Source organism: Rhinolophus sinicus, linkage group LG02, assembly GCF_036562045.2.
Source record: "Rhinolophus sinicus isolate RSC01 linkage group LG02, ASM3656204v1, whole genome shotgun sequence".
Taxonomy (NCBI): Eukaryota; Metazoa; Chordata; class Mammalia; order Chiroptera; family Rhinolophidae; genus Rhinolophus; species Rhinolophus sinicus.
The window spans coordinates 189173862-189186472 of NC_133752.1; the positions used below are offsets into that span (position 1 = coordinate 189173862).

The 12611-nt window shown below is 41.7% G+C and overlaps 1 pseudogene; it reads right to left on the reverse strand.

Annotated features, from left to right (window-relative positions):
• Window positions 1-2764: 2764 nt before the first annotated feature.
• On the reverse strand, window positions 2765-2833 carry LOC141570326 (U4 spliceosomal RNA; annotated as a pseudogene).
• Window positions 2834-12611: the final 9778 nt, after the last annotated feature.

Below are 12611 nucleotides of genomic sequence, written 5' to 3' on the forward strand. Positions count from 1 at the left end.
ACTCTTGGGATTCAGCTGGTGGCTGGACTGGGCTGTTGGGTCCAGTATGGCTCGTTCCCATGCTTGTTGCCTTGACAGTGAGAGCTGGAAGGCCAGTCTTGGCCAGGTCACTCTCCTTTTCCATGTAGTCTCAGCGCCTGTCTCTTTACATGTTGTTTTTTGGAGAGCAGTCTGTGTACAGAGCTGCAGGACTTCCAGACAATGTTCCAAGAGTCCCCAGCAGAAGTTTTCATAGCTTATGTCCTAGCTTCAGAAGAACCCCACATATCATTTCTGTCTCTATTAGTCAAGTAAGTCCCTAAGACCTTATGGGTTAAATGGAAGGGGAATTCCAGCCTACCTGTCACATACTTACAGAGCTCCCCCTGAGGGGTGCAAAAGTGCATCCGTCATGCTCCTCACCCGGAGAAGTCTGTGGTCTAGTTGTAGAGTCACGTGTGCATACTGACAATGCCCATAGAGTGTGCTAAGGTCTAAAAAAGGCAGGAACTAAATGGAAAAAGGACATGGAAAAAGTATCCCACCTCTGACATTGGCAAACTATGGCCTGGGGGCCAAATGCAGCCTGCTCCCTGTTTTGAAAAAGAAAATCTTATTCGCACACAGCCACGCTCATGTATTTACTTATTGTCTGTGGTTTCTTTTGTGTTGCGGTGGCAGAGTTGTGTACTTGGAGACCGTATGACCTGCAAAGCGTAAAATATTTATTCTGTGGTCTTGAACAGAAAATGTTTGCTGACTCCTGAGCTGCCTTAATAAGTGTGGCTCAGTGCCAGGAACCAGCATTCCCAATTTGGGACAATCATTCAGAATTTTCACTGTGTTTGCTACTGACCCTTAAGTTTCTATTTTCTTTCATTTTCTTTTTCTTCTTCTTTGTATTCTTAAAGAATTAAGGCTAATTCAAAGATAGCTGTTCACATCATTTTTAGTCTCTTAATATATATTATATTTGATACTGTTTTAAATAAAAACAGAATTAAAGGGTGTTGGTAGCTATACTATAAACAATTACTAGAAATGCCATTGACTCCTAAATCCTGCAAACTCTTCATTTCAATGAGGAACTGTAGTTTGGGGATATTGTATATGTTTTGTATAATGTATATTATATAAAATTTTATTTATTCAGAGTGTATACAAACTTTGTATTAGGTCTTGCTTGTGAAGGACTTACAGTCTAGTACTGGAAAAGTCAAGTATAAACTTAACTATAGTACAAGGCAAAAGTCTAGGCAGGAATGTAGGAAAAAACAAGGTTGAGATCAACCACGTGCCAGGCTTTCTGTATATTACTCATTTAAATGCCCCAATGACCTTGGTGAGATAGCTATTAATAGACCATTACATAAGTGTGTAAACTAAGGCTAGAAGAAATAAAATATCTTGCCTAACCAAGGTTAGTTAGTAGGTGGTAGAAGTGAAATTCAATGACAGATTTACCATTTAACCTACACTGAGGTTTTGTTTATTTCCTATCACTGTATTTTCCATTTCCACAATTTGTGTTTTATTCTTTTTCAATCTGTCAGTAATTTTGCATAGTTATTATATAACTAACCCTCTCTCTTCCTTTATCTCTTTGAATATTTTTTAAACATACTTAACTTGAAAACCCCAGTCCCTGATATGGCCTTGGCTCCAAAAATGTCAGAATGCTGGGTAAAATGGACTATAGTGAACGCTACAAAGACAGCTGCACTTCACTCAAACCGAGTGCTGTATCTACAGAATACTGTTATTTGTTTACATTATTATCCATGGTTTTGTGGTATGACTCTGATTTTGCAGTATCTGCTGGATCTCATTGACGCTTCTTCCTCATGTAGTTTGTAATTTTTACTGCAAGCTTGTCTTTAGTGGCAGCTGTTTTTCTCTGTGAAGCCTACATATCTTGACTTCTGGAGACATCCTGTTGAGGTTTCTTATTTGCCCCTACAGAGGACCTACAGCATTTACTTGTTCTGGACCAAAGGGTTCACACATTTCGCAGTTTGGGGGTCCCTAAGCCTCATGGACAGTGTTGATTTGGGTCACATAGTTCATGGCCCAGGGATTTCTCTTCCTCCAGTTCAGGTGATGGACTAGTTTTCATTGCTCCTTCTCTCTAAGCAGCGGAAGAGAGTAAAGATAATATTTTTTATATTTGTTTGCTGTTAATTTTTTTGTCTCTATCACTTTTATCTCCTTTTGTGCTACCTTTCGGGTTAAGATCTTTCATATTACATGTTTTTTCCTACTACTAGTTATTTCTGTTTTTTTCAGTGGTTATCCTTGAAGTTTTAACATGTATATTTAACTTTTAAAAAAATCCAAAGTTTATTTTCCTGAACAATAAAAGGATCATAAAATAATATTTTTATGCAGCTAATTCTCTGATAATAAAATGATGTCTGTTTTTTTTTAACCTTACAAATAAGACATTATTTTATTGCTTTATACATTCCTGGATTATTTAGATTCACCTACATTCCCAGTTTAGTTTTATTTTATTTTATTTTATTGGGGACTATTGACAGACAGTGTGTTTCTCCAGGGCCCATCAGCTCCAAATAGTTGTCCCTCAATCTAGTTGTGGAAGGCGCAGCTCAGCTCCAAGTCCAGTCACTGTTTTCAATCTTTAGTTGCAGGGGGCGCAGCCCATCATCCCATGTGGCAATCGAACAGGCAACCCTGCTGTTCAGAGCTCGCGCTCTAACCAACTGAAACATCCGTCCCCCCACCCCCTTTTTTAACCTCACCATGCTTACTTCAATCTCATGCCTTTTTCAATTAGCAATAATCGCGCCTCGGATAAACCTCATTGGCTACGATACTGCACCTACACAGAGCTGCCTTTTTCGAGGCTTATTTTTCTTCTTTTCAAAGCACATATTTTATGTACTCTCAGTAATAAACACATTTTGTGTGTGTGTGTCTAAAAATGTCTTTAGTTCACTCATGTTCTTAAAAGATGGCTTCTCTGAACACATATATTCTGGACTGACAATGATTTTCTTCACTACTTTGAAGATCTTATTCCATTTTCTGGCTTCCATTTGTGTGGATGAGAAGTCAGCTGTCAGTCTATAGCCCTTTGACAGCATGCGTTCTGTTTTCTGGGAAGTCACCAGATTTCCTGAACCTATGGAATCATGAGTTTCAGTCATTTTAAATATGGCATCCCCCTCGTCTTTCTTGGGACTACTTTCAGCTACATTTTTGGTTTGGGGTGTTTGTCTGGATTATACCTCACATGTGAATTCTTGACCCAAACTCATGCAAGGATAGGCTTGAGATCTTGGCAAGATTTTAATCTGCTTACCCAGAGATGAGCAAACATTTCAATCTTGCTTTTTGGAGAGCAAGATTTTTGTGTGTAATTTATTTTTCCTAAAGCACTTTTGAGAGTCTTGTGTTTATGTAGTGTTCCAGACTCCACTTCCATCCTGAGCAAGTCGTAGGTTTTGTCTCCTGTCCCCTGGGTGCTTTATTTGTTATTAGCTAAATTCAGAATCACTAGGAATTGACAGATAGTCCTATGGAAAACAGTAACTTCCCTTCCAAACCATCTTTCTTTCTTTACCATCATTTCTGACCTCTGGAGAATTTTCCTTTTAGACTTTATTCAGAGTTTTTGGGAATTCTATGTCAGGAAGTTTTCTCAGGTCACCTAGTAACTAAGGTCTCATTTTCTGTTCCTGGATGGATATCAAAACCCTAGTCACAGCTCCTGAATCCTATGTTTTGTTCTAATACCAATTTGTATATTCCCCTCAGCCCCTGCTTACCTCTTGGCTTTAAACTCACTCTTTGTGTCGCCTGGGAATCGTTTCTATTGCTTTCAAATGCAACTGCATTTATATTCCTGTCGTCATTACTTTTATCCAAGAATTCTATACGAGAAGCACAGTGGTTAAGAAAGCAGTCTCTCCCTCAAACTGCCAGGGCTGTCCAGGCTCCACCACTCTCTAGGTATGCAAACTTGGGACGTGTAATTTAACCTCTCTGTGCCTTAGAGATCCTCAGTGACAAAGTAGACATAATAATCATGCTTACCTCACAGAGTTTCTGTGAGGACTCAGTCAATATACATAAAGGACTCAGAAGGGTTTCTGGCGTATGAACTGTGCTATAGAAATGGTAACTAGTATCAACAGTGTGATTTAGACCAGGGCACACTCTTCCTGCTTGAGCTCAGGTTTTCCTACACAGACCTAACTCCTTCCAAAGTCTCTGTTCTTTCCATTACTCGGGGTACAAGAGGAGCTCTGTGAGCCTGGGGGGGGGGGGTGGTAAGACCGACTCCTGCTTCCTAAATCTGGGATACAAAGTAGAGGCTTGGCTGTTGAATAATAGAGCAAAATGCCACTTCATATAATCCGGGGAATAAAAGCTAAAGCAAGGGGCTGGGCAGATTTGGAGGTCATTTTGTCATGTGCCCTTTACTCAACGAATAAAAATTTGTCTCCATGTTTGTGGCAGGATGGACCTATAGGGAGGTATTAATTAGCCCGCAAATTTAGGTTAACGGAAGGGCAGAACCTCAGCAGCTCAGCACAGGTGTCCTGGTGTCGCTGGCAAAGGCTTGCACAGAGTCTCACATGTCATGGCAGCTCAGTAAGTATTTGCCAATCATATATTAAACACCATTTGAACCCTTTCCTCTTTTCTAGGGGCCAGATGGATTTTTTTCTTCCTATTCTCAGATCCTTGTGATTCATTAGAACACAAGCAGTTAGGTAGACTGGCTTGTGAAATTCACCTGGCTGTGGAAAGGAAGTCTGCTACTCAGTTCCCCCAATGTTTGCCATCTAGGAAATCTACACTTGGAAGTGACAAACAACAGGGTATCTAGTTGGGAGCCATTCTCTCCTTGAATGACACCAGGGAAGGGCGGGGTGGCTCTCTCTTAGCTTTCTAATCATGTGGAAGGGGCATTAAGGAGTGCTACAGGAACTTGCAGGTGTGTTTTTTCAACCCCTCTTTTTTTTTTATCTCAGTCACCACCACCATTAGTCGTCTTCATTTCATAGCTTCTGTGGGCCAGACCCTATTCGAGGAGCTTCACAGATATTTTTAAACTTCAAACAGTCCCACAACGAAGATATTATTATCTCTATTTTGCTGAGTAAGGAACTCAGAGGTCCACTTTGCCCAAAGCTTTGGAGCTCCTAGGGGCCAGACCTGGGGATGTAAACTGAAATCCTTCTTATTGCAAAGCACCTGTTTATTCTAAGCGGCGTTATGGATTCAGAAGACGGAATCCAGAGACACACTGCTGGGAAGTGAATACTGACTGTCCACTTTGGACAAGTTATTGGACTTCTCTGTGTCTCATTTTCCTTATCTGTAAAATGGGGACCATAAAAGTGCGTACTTTATGGGCTAGATGATGATACACTAGTTAACATAAGTAAATTTCTTAAAGACAATGCTAGGCGTATAACGGGTACTCCATAAGCATTAGCTATTGCTGTTTTTATTAAAAGGGGACTAGACATGTGAAGAGGGAAATTAAAGTGCCCTGGGCAGTGTGGTGTGCAGTCCTTCTCAGCGGCAGGCAGTTTTGCTCCCCAGGGGACATTAGAAAATGTCTAGTTATACTTTCTGGTTGTCATGACGGGGGGAAAGGGGCAGCTACTGACCTCCTGGGAGAAGGCTCCTGAGTATTCTGCAAAGCACAGGGGAGCCTCTAGTCCATCCCAACAAAGAACTACCTGGCCCTAAATGTCAATAGTATCAAGGTTTAAAAACACTGTTGTAATATTTTGCACAATGAGGAAGCGCATGTCAGCCACGGAGTGATGGATTTGCGCTCAGTCAACTCATGATTTAAGGGCGAAGATGGGATAAGAGCCCCCTACCTGTAGGTCCATACCCTGAGTTCTTCCTTCTCCCCAACACTGTGGCAGGGACACCGGTGAGAATGATAGACTCGGTGATGGGACCTGCCCGTGCAAAAGCTTAGCAGCAGGGAAAACGGAACACAAACATTTGGTCTGGGACAGGACATCCTAATTCTTTTGACCTGGACGGTCACTTGGTGTGGGGGAGTCAAGAGGACCAAGTGAAGGAGGGCAGAGGCGACAGGGAGCCATGCTGGGTGTTTGCACAGTGGGACGGTGCCTGGCTGTTAGGACCGGGCAGGATCTGTGCTGGAAGAGCCTGGAGTCTGGTGGGTCAGCTGGCAGGTGACTGCAGCACTCTTGCTGGACAGTATGTACAAGGGGAGGACGAGGTGGCCCTCAGAGACCGGGTGGAGAGGCCCCTGTGGAGCTCGTACACGGCACACGCTCTGCCTTCCTCCATCAGAGACAAACGGGAGCGCCGGCCAAGCGTGCAGACCTTCCGTGCATAGCCCCGGCGGATCTGGCGCCTGCTAATGAGGTTTTCTGGAGGGCTGTTAAAGATCATTAAAAAGCAGTTTTTGTAAACCCAATATTAGTTTTTAAGTAGTTAACAGGGGTGAGCCCTCACTGCTCAGAGTTAACCAATGCGAGTGATGGGTCGCCACTCAAGAAGCAGAGGGAGGCAACGGCATTCCCTCAGGGCCCGTGGACAGTGCGGGGTGCTTCTGAATCAATTCTATCCAATTGTTTTCCATTGGAGTCACAGAATGCTTTTTGAACACTCTCTCCTTTGCCAGAAGTGTGCTAATCGTTAGAGAATAACACTGGTGGTGATAGCAACAATAATTATAATATAGAAATTTATTGAGCACTTACTATAGATTAGGAACTATGTATGTGCTTTATACGAACATAAAATATTCTCGCTAATCCTGCAACTCAGCTGCAAAGTAAGTTTTATTAACTCCGTTTTACACATGAGGATTTTGAGATGAAAATAACAAAATCCAGAACCTTAGAATCTCATGATCTAATGCGCCAAATGCTTAAACAAATGAATGTTATATCATATGATAAGACTGGAAATAGATAATAATAATTGCTAACATTTATATTTATTCCTAATGTACCAGGCACTTCTACCTTCTTTCCAGGTGAGTGCTTATTTATTTCTCAGGAAACTCGATGAGGTAGTTGCCACAATCCCCACTTTTCAGATAGGGAAAGGGAGGCAGAGAGAAGTTATAAGAAATTTTCCTAACATTAGACAGTTAGTCAGAGGAAGAGCAGGATACAAGCTCAGGTATCAAGTTAGTTAATCTAACTGACAGTCATTGGGTTCACCTATGCAATAGACTTAGGAAAATGTTAATTTCAGAGGCTTCTTGCAAGGATTCAACCATCTGATCGACACAAAACATTCAGCTGAATGACGAGTATGTATTGTATACTGCATACCAGCCTCATTCTGTGCCCTGTTCACTCCTTTAGCCTCGGTGCCTAAAACATTGCCTGGCACTAAATAGGTGATCAATACATTTTTGCTCAGTACATGTTAAAATGTCAGCTGTCAAGCTATTGTTATTGTTATTGAGGAGAGATGGAGGGTAATTTTACATCACAATGTCTGAAGGAGTTGATATGGCAACGAGTAAGTTGTGCGGGGTGGAGGGGAGGAGTGTGTGTGTGTGTGTGTGTGTGTGTGTGTGTGTGTAACCAAGAAGGTGGCCACAGAAGCCAGCACATCGTCAAGCTGAGGAGGTGGACACCTGGGAATGGGAAGAAGGGCTCTGTATACTCAGAACAAAAGCCGGGTTTCCTCTGCAGCTCTTGTTTGTCCCTGTGTCCTTGGGAGAAAGGAGATTAGGGAGTTTGTTTCAGACAATGAGGAACTCATCTCAGAAGTCCAAGGTGAAGTTTTAAGAAGGAGGTCATCTGCTTGTCAGACACAACAGAGTTCTGTTTCACACCTCAACTGGACAAGGATGAACTCACAATACCTGGTCCAGTATGAGCATCCATACAGGGTGAGTGAACTTGCCACAGATCAGAGTGTAGTTCATCACCCAGGGCTTGGACTCCGGTGTCTGACCACCAGCCCTCACCATTGTGTCATCTGTATGTCACTTCTCAGCACTTCCATTTGCGCACCATGAGCTTCACCTTGTACCTCGAGCATACCTTCAGTGTACCTGTGTTCGTGCCCTTAATTCTTCCCTGGATGTCCATCCTCCTCTACATTGATCAAAATTTGTGTAATTTTTTAAAGGATCCAATCTTCTTCCATTATGAAGTCATATCTGATTCTTCCCAGCTCTGCCTCATCACGTTTTTTTTTCATCTTTTCACCTATAATTCTCTCATACCACCCATCTTATTCTGCCTATTATTACATATTATTGCCTATTGTTTTTCTGACCCACGTGGGGCCCTTTAGGGCAGGATGGGTCTCTCTATTTTGGTGTCTCCCACTACACTTAGCACAGTGCTTTCGACATAGCACAGGATCAATAACACGTGTTAAGTTGAAATAACATGTAAACGGTGTATTTCTCTCCATCTGTTACCTCCAAACTGGTCTTTGGAGAGTCCCATTGTCTACAGAGCCAAAATTTTCATAAAATTTAAGGGAGAATATATAAATACTTTGGGACTAAAAGAGAGGCGCATGACAGAGTGGGAAAACTAAATATACATCAACAGAGCACTAGTTGAATAATCTGTGGTATAGCCACCTGGCTGTAGCAAGGACCATATTTATAAGCAGCGATGGAGTGATCTCTGGAATATATTCTGAACTAAAGCAAGTTAATTAAGCAAAGTGGAGAAAAGCATGTGTAACTTAAGAAAATAGGGGTAAGGATATAAATTGTATGTGTCTATATGTGTATATTTATAATAATGATGGGAAGATAAATAAAAAACACAAATAAATGTTACATGCACTGTAAAAGCAGTTAAGAAACAAGATGAGGCAGGTAAGGGGGGAGTTAAATATGCTGTGCTTTATAGATGCTACTCTACAACCAGGATGATGTCTTACATAATTACAAAGCAAAATCAAATTTAGAAAATAGCAATCTCTAAGTATTGAAAGCAAAGTGAAAGAAATGAATTTAGCTGTGTTTTAAATAACCAAATAGAGAATTATTCCAAGTGATTTCAAAACACAATAATTTGACTGTATCTCTAGTGGCATATAGTCTATGTATAAAAACATCTCTAAAATAAACTTAAACATCTGCAGTAATCATAATGTTGGCGTGGTGTGAATATGATTATTCTGAGATTTGTGTGTGTACAGGGCAGGACAAATGAAGTGAGTGTTTCTATTGGTATCATTGAGAACCAGACTTTTAGTGTGGGGGACAGATAGAAAGGTGTCAGACTGAAGGGATTAAGTAAAAACTCCTTCATTCTGAATTTGATTTGGAAGTTTGAATATGACTTATAATGAATTTTCTCATATGAAGAAAGAAAACAAACACCTTCTTTCTTGGCGCATTGAAAAGGGCCAATGAGCAACCCTGTAACAGCTCCCGTAGGACCCACAGTGTGGTCTCCAAATTCCACTTCCCAATAGAAGAAACCAGGGCTCACTGTAGAAATGTCTGATTCCAGATCTGGGACTGATGAAAAAATAATAATGTGAGTCTGGAACCATCTTCCTAGAATGCAGGCAGCTATTATAACTTAACGGGAATGTATCCAAAAGACTTGGAAGCCACTTTTATGAGATACCTATTGGCAAGAAAAAAACAACTAGAAAACAAATTTAAGTCTCTGTTCATGAAGATCTTTAAACCCAAACAAGATTTTTATTTCTGGTTAGGATGGAATCCCTGGGACTAGACTAAGCCTCCTGCTGTCAACAGCTAGAAAACTGGACAAAATACATGGGAAAAAACAGTTTTCAGTCATTGGACAAGAGATAGTACAGAGTCTGGTTCTTGAGAGATGGTGAGCCAGAAGTGTGCCCTGGATTCCTTCATGGAATCTAGAACCAGGTGCGGTGAGGGGGAGCTCAGGCAGAGCATGACGGCCATGCCACGTTCAGAAGACAAAGAGCAAAGTTTGAGGAGCTATAGTGGCTGGACTTTGCAGGGCAGAGAACCAGAGAGGAGGAAGCTATGAAGAGAAAGCTCCAGACACCTGTACACGGGTTGTGTTGCGTCTGTTAATGAATACTAAATCACTGGTACATTATACAAGAGCATAGGATATAAGTACAAGGTTGGGCAAAGAAGAACCAGGGAGCTGTAAGTTACAATAAATAATTCCCAGATCCCATACAGGGCTAAAGACATTAGAGTTCTGACTGTCTTGAGTGGAGAGTCCCTGTTGAACGTTGGGCCTTCAAAAGAGGCCCCAGATGAGTGACGCTTCAGTAGCAGGGATAAACTAGCCCACATTCAAGGCTGTTGTAAACACAACCTAACAGAATTTCAAAACACACCTCAAAAGAATTGTGGAATCATCTAGTAACTTACATCATCTAGTGCTTGCTAGAACAAAGCCCAACATTCTTTGAAGGAAGGTTATGGATATTTTCACAGATGTACATATGTCAAAAGTTACCAAATTATATACACTTTAACCATGTGCCATTTGTTGTATATTTAGAGTTCAATAAAACTATAGATTTGAACAGATATTCCTCAAAGGAAGATGAATGATGGCCAATGGTCACATGAAAAGATGCTCAACACCATTAGTGATGAGGAAAAGGAAAATTAAAACCATCTGAAAAGAGCAGTCCCCAGTTGTTTGCATCCCACCTACTTGGTATGCGGTGTGAGTACCACACACCTAGCAGAATGCCTAAAATCAGAAAGCTTGACCATACCATGCATGTGTTGGCAGGGATGTGAATCAACTGGAAATCATACACTGCTGATGGGAATACAAAATGCTATGACTGTAGCATTGGAAACGTGTTTGCTGGTTTCTTAAAAAGCATAGACTTACCACCCAGCCATACCACTCCTAGACATTTTCCCAAGAGACATGAAAACGTATGTCCACACAGAGACTTGCAAATGAATTTTCGTGAACACTTTATTCATAATAGTTCAAAATTGGAAACAACCCAACCATCAACTGACGACTAGATATATACATTACCCTATCTCCATACCATGGTGCTACTCAGCAATAATGTAACTATGGATACAGATACCAATGTGGATGGGTCTCCAAAACGTTATGCTGAGCAGAAGACACCAGACACAAAAGAGCTCATGCTATATGTGATTCCATTTATAGGAAATGCAAATATAATCCACAGTGAGAGAAAGTAGGTTAGTAATAGTCTGGGGACAGGCCAGGAGGTCAATTGGCTGTAAATCCTGGTGGCAATACCTTCAAGTATATTTAGGACCTAATTCTTTTTCACCACGAGCCCTGCTACATCTTGATCCAAGTCACCATGATCTCTCCCCTGGATTGTTTGCATCGCCTCTTACCTGGTCTCCCAGTTTCCACCCTGACTTATCTTTAGCTTATTATCTTCTTAGAAGATAGAACGATCCTGGTGAAATGGAAGTCAGATCAAGGAACTCCTCCAGTCAGAACTCTGCCGTGGCTCCGCCTTACACTGAAAGTAAAAGCCGAACTTGTTATAAAAGTACAGGGCCTCATGTAACCTGGCTCCCACTGATTTCCTGAACTCGTCTTCCACTGCTCTCCTCACTCACTCTGCTCCAGCCACACTGGTCTCCTTCCTCATTCTTGGACATGCCAGACACGCTCTCATCTGGGAACCTTTGCACTGGCTGTTCCCTAGGCCTGGAATGGTCTTCCCTCCAGATATCCACATGGGATGCTCTCTCACCTCTTTCAGAGAAATATCATTGCATTCATTTCCTGAGGACGCCATAAAAAAGTGCTACAAATCGGGTGGCCTGAAACAACAGAAATGTGTTCTCTCAGGGTTCCAGAACCAAAATCAACCTGTCACAAGGGCTCTCCTCTCTCTGAAGGCTCCAGGGGAGGATTCTTTCTTGCTTCTTTCTACCTCCTAGTGGTTGTTGGCAATCCTTGGTTTTCTCAGCTTGTAGTTGCATCACTCCAGCCTCTGTCTCTATCATCACATGCTGTCCTTCCCGTGTGTCTTTCTGTGTCCACGTGGCGTTCTCCTCTCTGTGTTTGTGTCCAAATTTCCCTCTTCTTATAAGGGCAACAGTCATTGGATTGGGGCCCCCTTAGCCCAGTATGACCCCATCTTAATTTGGTTGTATTCCCCAAGACCCTATTACTAAATACGGTCACATTAATTGGCACCAAAATGGAGGACTTGGAGATACCCTTTTGGGGGAGATACAAGTCTGCCCACTACCATCACTTTTAAGTGAGATCTTCTCTGTTTACCCGCATCTAAAATTGCAGCTCCTTCCCCAACACCCCCTGCCATTCTTTCCTCCTTGTTTCTTTAACACTTACATTAAACATAATATGTATTTTGCTCATTTTAAAAAATTCTGCCTTCTTTCACTGGAATATGAGCTCCATGAGGTCGGAATTTTGTCCTTTTTTTGACAGCTCGATTGCTAGTTCTACCAGACACTCAGTAAACATGTGCTGCATGAATAAAAACATGTGTGGACTCCGGTGCTTTGGCCACGATGCACAACTTACTTTCTCCTGACTCTTTGAAGCGTCATATTGATCTAAGCACAGTTCTTCCTACATGAGAAACAACCTTATTTGATATAAACTTAAGAGTCCCCACAAATAACAAAAAAATCATCTTTAATCTCTTCTCCCAGGTCCGTGTGTTTG